Raw genomic sequence first — 14,779 nt, 5'->3', positions numbered from 1 at the left:
TTGTGTGCGTGTTCATATTCAGGAAAGAATGGCGACCTGCTCTCCCTCTTTCTCTCCGACTCTCAGATACCTTACAAGGCCATTCCTTTCCTATGCCTGCATTAGATCTGGTTTCTGCTCATCTCTGGATCTGTTTCCGCTGGTCCTGTCGCCGTGTTAGCTGCCTTAAAGACATGCACATGTACACACGTATACACAAACTGCCTGTTGACACAGCACAGGGCACTTTTCCACTGCATACCCTCTCGGGAGCCCCAGTCCTCCTTCCCATAGAGTCCTTCCTTTAGTATGCACTCACTAATGAATATGTGTACACTTGTACCCTGCCCTCCACTAACTCCCTTTGAACCTAAAACAGCCAACTCAAATCCATGTATCGAACAAGGGTCGCATGATGAGTTATTTTGCAGCAGTGTAGCTTAACATATTGAACAACAAAAAATTACCTAGCTGATTTAATTCATTTAATCAGTGCACCAATGCATATACAGCGCCACAGAAAAAAAGAAACATAATTTTACCAGAGATCTGATCAGTTGGGTTTTTTTGTTTTTGTATTATTATTGTTATTATTAACATCATTTATTAAATCAAAGCTCTTTTGCAAATGTGTATAAAATTAATTGTAATTTAAAAATCTAGTCAGTAAGTGTATAAGTTTGAGATTTGTAATAAAGAAATGTTCCAGGTTGTAAGTACATACAGTAAGCACGATTTTTGCTTTTCAAAAAAATATTAACATTATGCTACAAATGTTGTAGATTGAGCTTAACTAGGGTCCTATGCTTTCTGTGATGCAGAAAAGACGGACGGAATCACAGAAATCATTCATAAAAATGGAATTAACTATTAAACGCAGAATGTCACAGAATTTGACATTTTTGGGATATAATTCCAGCCAACTCTGCTGTGGAGCACAACATCTCCATCCAGCTGGACTCATCTACAATAACACCTTCCAAAATAGTCAGAAATCTGGGGGTAACCATTGACAACCAACTCAATTTCACAGATCAAATCTCAAAGACAGTATGATCATGTAGATTTGCTCTCTACAACATCAGGAAAATAAGACCCTTCCTCTCAAAACATGCCACACAACACCTTGTTCAGTCTCTTATCATAACTAGACTGGATTACTGCAATGCTCTCATTGCAGGCCTTCCAGCATGCACAATTAGGCTTCTGCAAATGACCCAGAATGCAGCAGCACAACTGATCATTAACGAACTGAAGAGAGCACGTTACACCACTCCTTGTCTCTCTACACTGGCTGCCGGTTGCTGCACGTATCAAGTTCAAGGCTTTGATGCTGGCATTCAGAACAGTTACAGGATCTGCTCCAGCTTACCTAAAATCATTCCTGCAGAGCTATGTTCCCACCAGAAGCTGGCTTTTGAGCAGTGTCTTGTCTTACCAACACAAAGAGGCACCAAATAACTTTCCCGGACTTTCGGCTTCACTGTACCTCATTGGCGAAATGACCTTCCCAACTCCATCTGTGAAGCAGACTCACTCTCCGTCTACAAAAAATGGCTAAAGTCACATCTTTTCCATGAGCACTTGACCATGCACTTATTTAAAAAAAAATGTTGTTGCACTCTAATCTGTCATGGATACTATTATTCTGATGCAATTGAAACTTTGTGATGTAGCACTTTTTGTACTATTGTCTCCTTAAGATGAATCACTTATGATGTAATATTCCTCGTTTGTAAATTGCTTTGGATTAAAGCATCTGCCAAATTAATAAATGTAAATAAAATTAATTTATTAATGCTTAATGTGGTTATTAAACTACAAGAGAATTAATTAAATAAATATAAAGTCTGAATGTGCTGAGCGCTTCAAAGGGAATGTGTGAAGCTGGCAAGTCGCTCATTCACTGATAACACCTTATCATAAGCATCACATGCGCTCTCTGTTTGTAACAGATTACAGACAGCAGAATGTGCATTAAGCTTGAAGCGAGCAGCACTTGCAGACTATATATTCATATAATTAAATAGCAGCCTTTTGCAGTTTAATAAGCACATTTAAGTCATATAGCAAACTGCTTATCCAGAGGTGTGAAGCCGTCGTCAAAAACATATACAGTGCATTCAGAAAGTATTCAGACCCCTTCATTTTTTTCACATTTTGTTATGTTGCAGCCTTATGCTAAAATGCTTTAAATACACTCCATACCCCCATAATGACAAAGCAAAACCCAGATTTTTGATAACATTGCAAATTTATTAAAAAGAAAAAACTGAAATATCACACTGACATAAGTATTCAGACCCTTTGCTATGACACTTGAAATTAAGTTCAGGTGCATCCCATTTCTCTGGATCATCTTGGAGATGTTTCTACACTTTGATTGGAGTCCACCTGTGGCAAATTCAATTGATTGGACATGATTTGGAGAGGCACACACCTGTCTATATAAGGTCTCACAGCTGAAAATGCATATCAGAGCATAAACCAAGCCATGAGGTCAAAGGAACTGCAGAGCTCAGACACAGGATTGTGTCGAGGCACAGATCTGGGGAAGGCTACAAAAACAAATTGTTGCATTGAAGGTTCCCAAGAGCACATTGGCCACCATAATGCTTAAATGGAAGAAGTTTGGAACAACCAGCGCCCTTCCTAGAGCTGGCCGCCCCAGCCAAACTGAGCAATCGGGGGAGAAGGGCCTTTGTAAGAGAGGTGGCCAAGAACCTGATGGTCACTCTGGTTGAGCTCCAGAGATCATGTGTGGAGATGGGAGAAACTTGCTGAAGGACAACCATCACTGCAACACTCAACCGATCTGGGCTTTATGGCAGCGTGGCCAGACAGAAGCCTCTCCTCAGTGCAAGACACATAAAAAAATGTCTAAAGGACTCTCATACTGTAGAAACAAGATTCTCTGGTCTGATGAAATGAAGATTGAACTGTTTGGCCTCAATTCCAAGCATCATGTCTGGAGAAAATACCATCCCAACGGTGAAGCATGGTGGTGGTAGCAACATGCTGTGGGGGTGTTTTTCAATGGCAGGGACTGAGGGACTGGTCAGGGTTGAAGGAAAGCTGAACGCAGCAAAATACAGAGATATCCTTAATGAAAACCTGGTCCAGAGCGCTCAGGACCTCAGTCTGGGCCGAAGGTCCAACAGGAACATTTTTCCAACAGGACAATGACCCTAAGCACACAGCCATGACAGCCCAAAAAGACTTGAGGCTGTAATCGCTGCCAAAGGTGCTTCAACTAAGTACTGAGTTATTCAGATCCTTACTTAATGTCAATGTGATATTTCAGTTTTTTATTTTTCATAAATTTGCAAAGTTATCAAAAATCTGGTTTTTGCTTTGTCATTATGGGGTATGGAGTGTAGATTGATGTGAAAAATCTTTTAATTTAAAAGCATTTTATCATAAGGCTGTATCATAAAATGTGAAAACAAATTAAGGGATCTGAATACTTTCTGAATGCACTGTATGTTGAAATATATATATATATATATACAGCATATATTTCATTTGATTAAAATTCAATGAATTCATTTTAGTAAGAGTTTTTTTTTTTTTTGATGATCAAATTTAATTAAACTTATTCAATTTAATTAAACACAGAACTCAGAAATAAATAATGGAAAACACAGTATTTGTGAAAAAATAAAACAAACAATAAGCTTGGTTTTACTTAATGATATCAATAGAAAAAGAACATTAAAATGTAGAAAAGTAAAAATTAAAAAAATAGTATTGTTTTGTTTAATAACACTTAGTATGTAGTTAGGACCAATAATGCAACTGTTTAGCACATGGTAAATCAGAGCAAACAGATCCAGTAATGCACAGCTTTCTTTGCAGTTGTTCAGCAGTTGATTCTGGGTGCCAATTCTTTTATGGGGCTGTTCGTGGCGTGCACATCACCTCTACTCTTCAGTTAAACTGAGGTAAATTCCAGTGGCCAAGACATAAACAAACCAAAAGCCAAATTTAGTTGGCACAGCAGGACGTGTTGCCCATAACTGTCTGCTGTTTAGTTATTGCACACTAGTCATAAACAAGGTATGCAGATGTTCAGTATATGCATTTTGTTTAGTCCAAGAGGACCTAGGGCAGCCACAAGACCGCAAACAAGGGGCAAACTTGTGTAAAAGACTTATCTTTTTGGACAAAAAGAGGTACTCCTTCCTCTTTTCAATTCTCAAACACACTCACTAGAATAGCTTTCTTTGTCTTGCAAACAGCAGACAGTAAATCAGATGTCCTGGTGACAGATGGCAGAGGGGTGGACAGTGTCTGGTGCCCCAGCTCTGGAGGAGGAAGTAGACTTTGGCTCGAGTCGAGCTCAAATTCCCCCCCTCTCTTCGCAATGTCAGCTTTTCCCATCAGCTCAGAGCGCAAGCCAAGAATAGACTGGAACGGTGAGGGGAGTGACAGAGGTGAGAGAGAGAGAGATAGATAGAACATAGAAGCACTTCATCAGATGGATGATACCACCTCATTCTGTCAAACAGTGAAAAACACAGCATATGAATCTACTGTATATAGAGCAGTGTTTGATGTTCATATTGGCATATATTGCACTGAAAAGGATATCAAAACACAAAGGGATGGTTCACTAAAAAAGAAAATTCTGTCATAATTTACTCATGTCATTCAAATTATTTTTGGAATATATTTGGAAATAAGACATGCAGTTTTATTGAATTTACTGCACTTAGCAGCCTATTACAAAATTAGTTGATTTCATATTTTTACTGAAAAGATTTGTGCAAAAGGTGTTTACACAGATATCTAATTAATATATATATATATATATAATAAAATACCATTAATTACAACAAAAAACATAATGTGTATGTTTAACAACACATTGTAATATCAGCAACTATCCAGAGGGGTATTCCAGAAAGCAAGGTTAATTTACAGTGACATAAACTCTGAACTCTCGGTTGATTAACCCAAAACATGCTTACTGTATGTATATGTATGTGTGTTCCAGAACACCTGCGCAGGGTTAGTTCACTCAATCATGATTTTGAAACTCAGGGTTTGTGCGCGTTCATAGTGAACTCAGAAAGGCATTCCAAAGTCTTTTTAGCAAGTCAGTCCACTGTCGGTCATCTTTGCAATGCTCCCGAGAGACTATTTCCAGTCATGACAGTGCAGCTCCTATCTACTTGAAAGGGGGAACACCGAAATCTCAAAAACAGTTGGCAAAAATTACGATCAAAGAACATATTTCAAATCAGCAGTCAAATCCGACAATGCTGGTATCATCAATTTTGTTTCTTCATCTCATATTACGCTAAGAAACGCAATTTTCACGGCTTGTATAGCTAAGGAGCACGCACGTTCTCAAGATGACTGACAGGTGATGTCTGTATCTAAAAGGTGACTGGCTCTTTTACCTGTAAGGTGGGACTTCCTTTCTACATCCATTGACTGTTGGGCACTAGAGCTTATTGGTTGGGCATTCCAATTTCTCCCATTCATTTTAATAGAAGTGGCCCGTCTCTGCTAAATAATCTCTGGGCATTCTCAGCAGATCGACGAAATCTCGAGTCACCATGGAAACAGATGCTAAGAAGAAAGGCGTGCCATATTTCAGTTACGCAGAACATGAAGTTTTAATGACTGCAAACGAGCATTACTTAATCTTCCCTCGTAATAGCGATAGGAGCTACATCGGTTAAGGACTGAGAGTTTGCTTGACAGAAAGTATACTGAATCATTGCATGAATTTTTAAATGAATAAAACTATAATGTTTTACCGTACATGTAAAAGTTTAATTCAACACTAATATTAGACCTCTCTCGCCTACATTAATGTTTAATAGATCGACCGTTATGTTATTTGTTTGCACTGAACTTCATTATACGTATTAACACTCATATTCTATTAATATTAGAATTGGCTATAGGTTTACTATTTATTTTAAGATTAACTGTACTGGTATTTACCATGTTCTGTGCATGTTAATTTTATTATACAGTATGTCATGTGAACTGAATGTATTTCCTTTATTTTTATTACCATTTGATGTACCCAGTTTAACATTGGTGTTTCTAAAAACTTAGAATCATATCACCTTTAATTTCCCACAGTTGCTGATGGTGTCACTGTATTAGAACCTTTTTCAGTTGTAGGATCTCCCACAGCTGTCATAATTTTTCATATATTGAATGTAATGTTTATCAGTAGGACACACATGATTATTCATAAGATGAAGATCTGCTATAACAGAGGTGGAGAATGATGGAGGCCCACAGAGTTATGTGACCATTATATCCTTTTCTTATTTGGTGTGGTAATAAAACTTTTGTTGTCTTGTCCCCTAAAAGGCAATGGCTGCACAGTCTCATGTAGAGGGTCCATCTACCTCCAACAACTTGGTACTAAATGAAATTATGTTGTTATAATTGAAGATCATGTGTCTGATTATACATTATAGATGTTCATGATCTCAGCATTAGAGAAAAGTAACTCTCATCTCTTCCTAGTTGTAAAGGAAGCTGTAAAAGGTCCATATTGGAAGGCAAATTAAACATGTTATTTAGAGAAGGACCATATAAAGCTTCTAATGGAGTAGAGGGGGCTGAGCATCAGAAAGACATCTTCTCATTGAATCACTTGACCACAAAGGAGGGCACTGTAGGTTGCTCTAAATGACAGCATGTCTCATTTATATTATCTGATAATAAAGAGAATGAACAAGTCTGGAAACGTGTGCAGTTATATGTTCAGTACATGAATTAAAGTGATATGGAATCAAATCTCTAACCTCTATGCTATATCTGTGGTCTGTGAAATGATCACATAGTGATTAATTGCTTAAGCTTTGAAATGGCAGCCATTACCTTCATACTGATACTATGCAATGTAATGTTATATGTAACATGAATATTCATTGACTGAAAGAACTGTAAAAAGAATGTAGGTGCTATAATAATTTTATTTATAGATATGTTCATTAAATGAATAACATGAAATACAACTATTTATTAGAAAATATAAATATAAATACATAAAGCCCTTTCTTTACAGTGAAGAGTGTGGAGGCCTTTCCAATGTGTTCTACGTAAAAAAATATTACAGTATTGGGGGGCCTGGGTAGTTCAACGAATAAAGACACTGACTACCACCCCTGGAGTCGCGAGTTCGAATCCCAGGGCATGCTGAGTGACTCCAGCCAGGTCTCCTAAGCAACCAAATTGGCCCAGTTGCTAGGGAGGGTAGGGTCACATGGGGTAACCTCCTCGTGGTCGCTATAATGTGGTTCACTCTCGGTGGGGTGTGTGATGAGTTGTGTGTGGATGCCGCGGTGGATGGCGTGAAGCATCCACGGCGCATTGGGGAATTGGGCATTCCAAATTGGGGAGAAAATAATATAAATAAATAAATATTACAGTATTAAAATCTTCTCATTAAAAACAAAAACACAAAGTACACAATTTGGTCACTTTTTAATGCAAATCTGCGGTGTGTGAGACTGGAAATGCCAGGGAGAAGAAGATTTGTGAGGTAAAGTAAAGATTGCATTTTACCATAATAATGCTTTTAAAGTATAATCGTGTAAGTAAAGTTTCCACGCCCACTGTGTCGCTATCAAAAGGGCACGCATGCGCTGACAACCTCTGAAACTTACTGACATCTACCTGAAATAAGATGTCTGCTCCGGAGCAGGTTATGTTCAGAGAGTAAGTTGCTATGGCTACTAACATACCCTAAAAGTTACCTCCTGAAAGTTGAGGTTATCCACTTACTCCGAGTAAATTTACCCGGGTAAGTCGCTTAACCTGCTTTCTGGAATACCCCCCAGGAATTAATTGATTTAAGTCTCACGAGCCTTTAGTACACATAACACAGTAATGATTCTTGGTTCATTTCGAGTTGGACATGACAGATGAAGGACTTGCGGTTCAGTACATTTTTGATTCACTAAAGAGATGCTGCTGATAAGAGTCATTCATTCGGGAGGTGGCCCTGTATATTTTGCAGTGCAGATTCAAAAGAACCAACTCACAAGAATAATTTGTTCAGGAACTTGACTACACTAATCATGCTGTGTTTTGTGCTACGCAGGAAACACTGTCAGTATTTGAATATGTTGTTCAACCACATCGGTTGAATGATGCATGTTCAATTAACAGAACTGAAAGTCATGAATATTATTTGGTTCCTGTATTTATTTTTATTTTTTAAATGGACTTGGTTCTGAACAAGAAACGGTTCTTGGTTCCCAACCCTAATGGGGACAGACAATTTCGACCTCCAAAAAATGACAAAAAGTACCATTTCAGCTGCCAATATGAGTTGTGCACTGGTAACCAAAAACAAAGCAAATATGCATTTCCGTGAATGTGATTCGAGAGCTGCAACAGAAGGTATATTTTTAGGAAATAGAAAAACAAATTTCAATCTGTTCCTCATATGGCTTTAGAAGACTTCTAGCACATTACTTTTTGTCATATCTGGAGCAAAACATCATATGTCCCATTCACTTTTGTCTTATACCCTGTCTACACCAGACACATAGCAACGGCTTGAGGCTGTATACATTGGACGCATCGAAACGAATGTTCTAAACCATGGCACGCCGTGACGCGACAAAAGCAAATCGCTCCCATTATAATCAATGATACTTTCTACACTCTGCGTTGACAGTAAACGGGCATTTTGTGCTACACACTCCTGCCAACAAGACAAGTAAATGGTTTAAACCTTCGTTTTGATGCGTCCAATGTAGACAGCCTCAAGCCGTTGAGGCACGATGCGACACAACATCACCTTACTTTTGTGTTCCTATAGAAGAAAGTCATTAGTTTGGAACAATGTGAGGGTAAGTAAATGATGACAGAATTCTTATCTTTGGGTGAACTTTCTTTAAGAAATGCTCAGTACAATTTTTGGTAAGTAAAGTGAAGACTTGGTAAAATACTGGACATTTTTTAACCATATCAAATAAGATAAATTGAAATAAATAAATGCCTGTCTGCACACATTAGAATTAATCCAAGACTAAATCTGAAGGAAAATTAAAGAGACCGATCTCTTGCACTTGTCTGAGAGATAATTAACAGGCTTATTTTGTCTCACAAATTCACACAGACAGCAAGTGAGATCTAACAATACAGAAATCAAACCATACTGAAAAGCTGACAACATCTGCCACCATTAACACCCTCTGCCCTCAGGATACACCTGCACAAAAATTATTCGAGCTCTAAACTCTAGCAATAGACCATGGGAGTCAAATTCAGCCCTTCTGGGACCTCTATGGGACAGAAAGAAGAGATGAAGGTTAGGTAAAACAAAGACATACAGACAAGACACAAATATGTGACCTATGAAAGTTTATGACTTTCTTTCATGGAACACAAAGGGAGACATTTTGAGGAATGTACTGGTCGCTCTTGTCCATGCAATCACTATGAACAGAGACTGGAGCTTTCACGCTTTAAAATAGATGCAAAAGCAGCAAAAAAGTTCAACAAAAGTAGAGATAACTTGTGCGTTAGGCTACATTCAAGTGTCCTGAAGTCATACATTGGCATTGTGTAAAACAGTCCAAAATTTAAGTGTTTATACACTGAAAATCTTGACATCCACGCTATAGATCTCCTTGGTGTGTTCATGTTAAAGTTAATGTAAAAAGTAGAGATGTCCGATTCATGAAGGAATCATTCAGACTGCTTTTGTATTTTCAGTTTTGGGTGAACAATCCTTTAACATACAAATTCCAGATCAGTTTGAAAGAACAACTTAACCCACCCCCAATATTTACAATATAGACAATTTGCAACCAACCCTCACTCCAATGAATACCAGTTTACATCTGGGTTTTCAAAATTTTGTTTTCGCACAAGCAGCGACAGCTCGGACTCACACAGAAATGAAAAATAAAGACGTTTCAACTTGTCTCTCTCTCAAGGGAATTTCGGTCCTTACAAACAAGTGCAATCTTTCGCATTTCAACCTGAGGCAATATGTGATAGCCACAAGCTATTTTCAGCCAAAGTGCCAAGCAATTTCCAAAGCATTTCAGATGCTGGGCTCACAGCAGTGTTTGTGTTGCTGAGAGAGGGGAGAGTGTGTGTGAGAGACGGAAGCAACGCGTGAACCAATCGCATGAGGAAACAGGCTTCACAGTTACACTCTTTGTTCTTGTCAAAGGAAAGTGGAAATTCAGGATCACATAGATATCCCACAAACATGAATATGCACAAAACACAACCTCACTGCATTTTACTTTTTAAGTAACTAGTTAACTTTAGCAGGAAACAAAAACTGAACTGTTTATGTGCACACTTACAAAAATTTGCCATTGAAACCATAGTTCCAAAAACACCATAGTTACTACAGTAAGTATTTCTAAATTAAAACTACACTGTAAAAAAGGAATTGTTGAGCAAAGTAAAAAAAACTACACTGTAAAAAAGGAATTGTTGAGCAAATTAAAAAAATCCTGGCAACATGATGCAGTACGATTTTGAGTTCTCTCAACAACGGTCTTAATGTCCAGTTGCATTTCTTTGTTTAGTCAATTTGTTTGTTCAGTAAATGCAAAAATTCTTGTTGAGAGAACTACTAATTTCTTGTTCAGCCAACTATCAATTCGCAAAACGAGAACTTTCATTTTGTCACCCTTTCAATCTTATATATGGTTTTAAATTACTTTTACAAGACCTTCAATGCAATCTTTGTCTCTAAAAAAGGTATGTCTTGCAAGGCAAGACAGTATGTAAATTGCTAGACATAGACACACAATAGACCTCAACCCTTAACACACAAACCTCAATCAACAAACTCATTAAGTTAAAAGATGAGCTCTTAACATCACCACACAACAATTTACTAACAGTGGCAACAAAAAACAACAATAACAGCATAATGTCAGCAAAAAAATAAGCCTATCCACCTTATTTTTCAGCGAAACTAGGGTGCCGCCATTATCAACCCTGAATGTGGACCACTTCCGGTATAAGCCACTTATAACTATTTTAGCGATACAAAAATACTATATTATGCTGCTTTATGTGGTGTCATATTATTATCATTAATTATGATTTTCATAAACTCATTGGTTTTGAACACATATAGTTTTACTGTATATCGCATTTTGCCATCGTTGTATCACACTGTTGCATAGGCAGAACGAATGAGAGATCAGGCGCTGACAGGACAGTCCTCCACGCCATCTGACACGCCTCCACAAACTTTACACAACCAGCAGAGAGCAGAAAACCGGGGTAAATGCTGCTTTAACTTTCTTTGCACCAAAACTGCATCTTGTTTCATCTTGGCAAATTAATGAACGCATTTTACTCTCCGCTCTTGTCATAGAGCATTCTCTCATTCTTAGCAGTGTATAGTAAACAGACACGCAGATCAGGCATTCAGCATGGCTTATGAAACATCGCCTTTGAAAATAAACAAATAAAGGCATCATTGGAGGTTATGCAGGTACATATAAATGGAGGTTTACATGGAGACAAGAAACACTGCATTGTCACGATCTCGGTAAAGAAAGAAGCAGATTTTATTACCGTCTCTTCAATACAACACACAGCAGCAAGTGAATGATTTACTTACTCTTTTACTATAAATGCTGAAGTTAGAAAATTATCTGACATTAGGCCATCATTCTGCTGTACATCCTGTGGTTGTGTGATAGATTATAAACTTAAATCAATAAATTCTGGTATTATTATCCTTCTATTTATTAACATTGCAGTTAATAACAGCAGAACCTTTACACATTCGATGGAAATGCAGCCGCTGCTTACTTCCACATTGCAAAATAAGGTGGATAACACTAACTGCATAATTTATTCATGTTGCAGTGCATGCTGGGAACTCTGTTAGACTAGTTGGGAAAACGTCTGGGGGAATATTGTTGGTCTGACGTGTTTCACATTTTCACATTTCGTAGTATGTGCGACTCAAAAACCCCTATAAAATTGATCAAATGTAATTTCATTTTTTACAGTGTAAGGTAACTTTTTTTTGCCACCACTGGTATCAAAAAATTTAATAAAATGACAGAAATCCGAAAACAGGTCAAAAATCCTCTTATACTGTTTAAATGAGATCCCATCTTAATTTATTATGGTTTTACAGCAGTCAAGATATTTTTACCAATACATTTTCATGAAAACTACTGGAATATGTATTTTTAGAAATCCTTTTAATAGGGACTGCCCTCAAAAAGAGTCAATTTCTAGCCAGTGAAATATTAAAGAGCTTAGCATAGCTAGAAAAATTTAGATCTATTAAAGAAACATCTGTTGATTTTTGAGATTTCAACTAAAATTTAAAATTATATTTATAGATATTTGTAATTTAAAACATTAATAGTTTTTTTTTTCATGGGGTTTTAAGGCCTGGAAATCTGAATTTTCTAATTCACTGAAATTTTCACATTTTGTAGGAAAAACTTTCAAATAAGGTTTTTCATACATAAAAATATAAACAGCTGGTCACGGTGCAACAGTCAAAGGCGTCCGGCCCTTAAAGGAATATTCCGGTTCAATACAAGTGGGCGATATGGCTTTAGAATTTATATCTCGATATTTTTCAGCAAATTGACGATATTCTATATATATCTTGATAATTATGTTTTTGCTCTGAAATAGCATAAAAGTGCTGTTGTTGTTTTTTTTAAATCAGAGGAACTATCATTTCATCTAAACAGCCATTTTAGTCATGTAGAATTAATATATCAACGGTATTAAATAAAAATCTATTTAAAAATGATGAAGGCATGTTTTTCACTAAATTAACAAAAGGGAGAGTAAAATATAATAATTTTCATTGAATTGCACATTTCTACTTATATTTAACATACAATCATATATGGAATCTTATTTACCTTCATATATTTTTACTAAAACATTTTTCTTTGTGAATGAACAAGGTGTGCAAAAACTACTTCACTTATTTTTTGGAAACCAGATGAATATTGCATAGTACTAAATTATTACTGTGGAACCCAGTCAAGTTTATTATTATAATATAATACTGAATTATTATTATTTTAATTCAATGTAATTAATTATTATAAGATTTTTTTATATATATATTTTGACACTGTATTCAGTCGTGTTTATTTCACCTTCACCAGGTGCTTTTATTATGAAACGGAAAATGCAATGTTTGCTTGACAGTTATGAGTTTCGCTTCTTGTAAACCGCTGTCAAACTCTCCTTTACTCTTCCGCTTTTGTAGATTTGTATAATAACTCTATAGCGGTTACTAATGTTTGGAATTGTGCGAATGCTTGAACCGGCAGTACTTTACAATGCAGGTGAACTGCGCTATAAACACGTGCCCATGAGCCCAGCCGCCCCCGCACGTGCACACAGATCAGCTCGTCACTGGTTCATTCTGAAATATAATTAAAATCAAAAAATAATTTCGACTCGTCCCTCCTTTTCTTTAAAATAAAAAAAAAAATAAATAAAAAAAAAAGCAAAATCAATGTTACACTGTGGCACTTCAAATGGAAATGAATGGGGCCAATTTTGAGAGTTTAAAGGCAGAAATGTGAAGCTTATAATCGTATAAAAGCACTTACAATAATTCTTCTAGTAAAACTCATGTATTATTTGAGCTGTAAAGTTGTTAAATTGTAATTTTTACAGTCGTTTTAGGGTTTGTTGACATTACATCGTCATGGCAACAAAGTGGTAAAATTGGCTCCAGCTTACACAGAAAAGGTTAGTAAGTGATTTTATCACACTAAAATCATGTTAACACACATATTGTTTATGTCTTGTGGCTATACTTTTGAAACAGTGAGTATTTAAACGTTTACTGATTGGCCCCATTCACTTCCATTGTAAGTGCCTCACTGTAACCCAGACTTTTGCTTTTCAAAATTAATTTTTGTGCTAAGCAATACTATGCCACAAATGCTGTTGATTGAGCTTAATTTATATTGAACCCGAAATATTCCTTTAAGAGAGAATTTCAACCACACATAGTGGATGATGGTCCACACGCGAAATACAGTATGATACCGCAAGAAAAATCTGATCCAAAAGAAGCCAGCGTAATGGATATCACAAAATATCAGGTTTATTAATGAGAACATTCTAATGGTCGCGTCAACGATCATAAATAAAGTCGTTAATTTGTTGCATGGGTGCTGACGTCAAGATTCCTTTCGCAAGCCTGAAAGACGCGTTGCAGTGTATTGCGGCAATGCTGTTTTTGGCAACACACACACACACATATATATATATATATAGCCTACGTCACAACAGTGGAGACAGCTTTTTTTTTTTTTCTTTTTTTTTAATAATGGAGGCGACGTGCTACAGTAGTTTGTCGCGTCGCTGACTTGCGGTGTGAACTGCGGAGGTCTCTGCACTGACTGCAAACACCTGCTGCGAGATGACCACCAACCCTTACTTAACCGACTTTACATATCTGTGTCTGTAAGAAAACGATAACAAAACAAACCCATAGCACTGTCTGTGGCTTACATATACACATTACATTAACACTTCAACTAAATGAAACGGAAACAAATAACACAGAAGTACGCGTTTCACTTTCTAGATGAACAAGATCAACCGGCAGTAAACTTCCAACTCTTAAAATATCACACTTCCTCTAGATCAGCAATGGACACTGAAACTTGTAGCCTACTACAGCACATACAACATGTCAGTGCAAACAAGTCTAAACAAGGTGGTGATTACTTGTATACTTGCGAGAAAGAGAAAGTCTCGAGCGGTTAAATGCAACTTTTCGCAGGCAAATGAGTCTCAAACTCGTAAATGCACGAATCTA

General features: G+C 36.9%; 1 protein-coding gene across 8 annotated transcripts in view; it reads right to left on the bottom strand.

The window, feature by feature from the left end:
- The window catches only part of LOC127433500 (spermatid perinuclear RNA-binding protein-like), a 169,733-nt gene that overhangs the window by 152,932 nt on the left and 2,022 nt on the right, over window positions 1-14,779 (bottom strand). The window lies entirely within an intron of this gene.

Source organism: Myxocyprinus asiaticus, chromosome 43 (assembly GCF_019703515.2).
Source record: "Myxocyprinus asiaticus isolate MX2 ecotype Aquarium Trade chromosome 43, UBuf_Myxa_2, whole genome shotgun sequence".
NCBI classification, from domain to species: Eukaryota; Metazoa; Chordata; class Actinopteri; order Cypriniformes; family Catostomidae; genus Myxocyprinus; species Myxocyprinus asiaticus.
The sequence above is the reverse complement of the archived record's forward strand: the minus strand, read 5'-3'. Positions and strand labels throughout refer to the sequence as shown.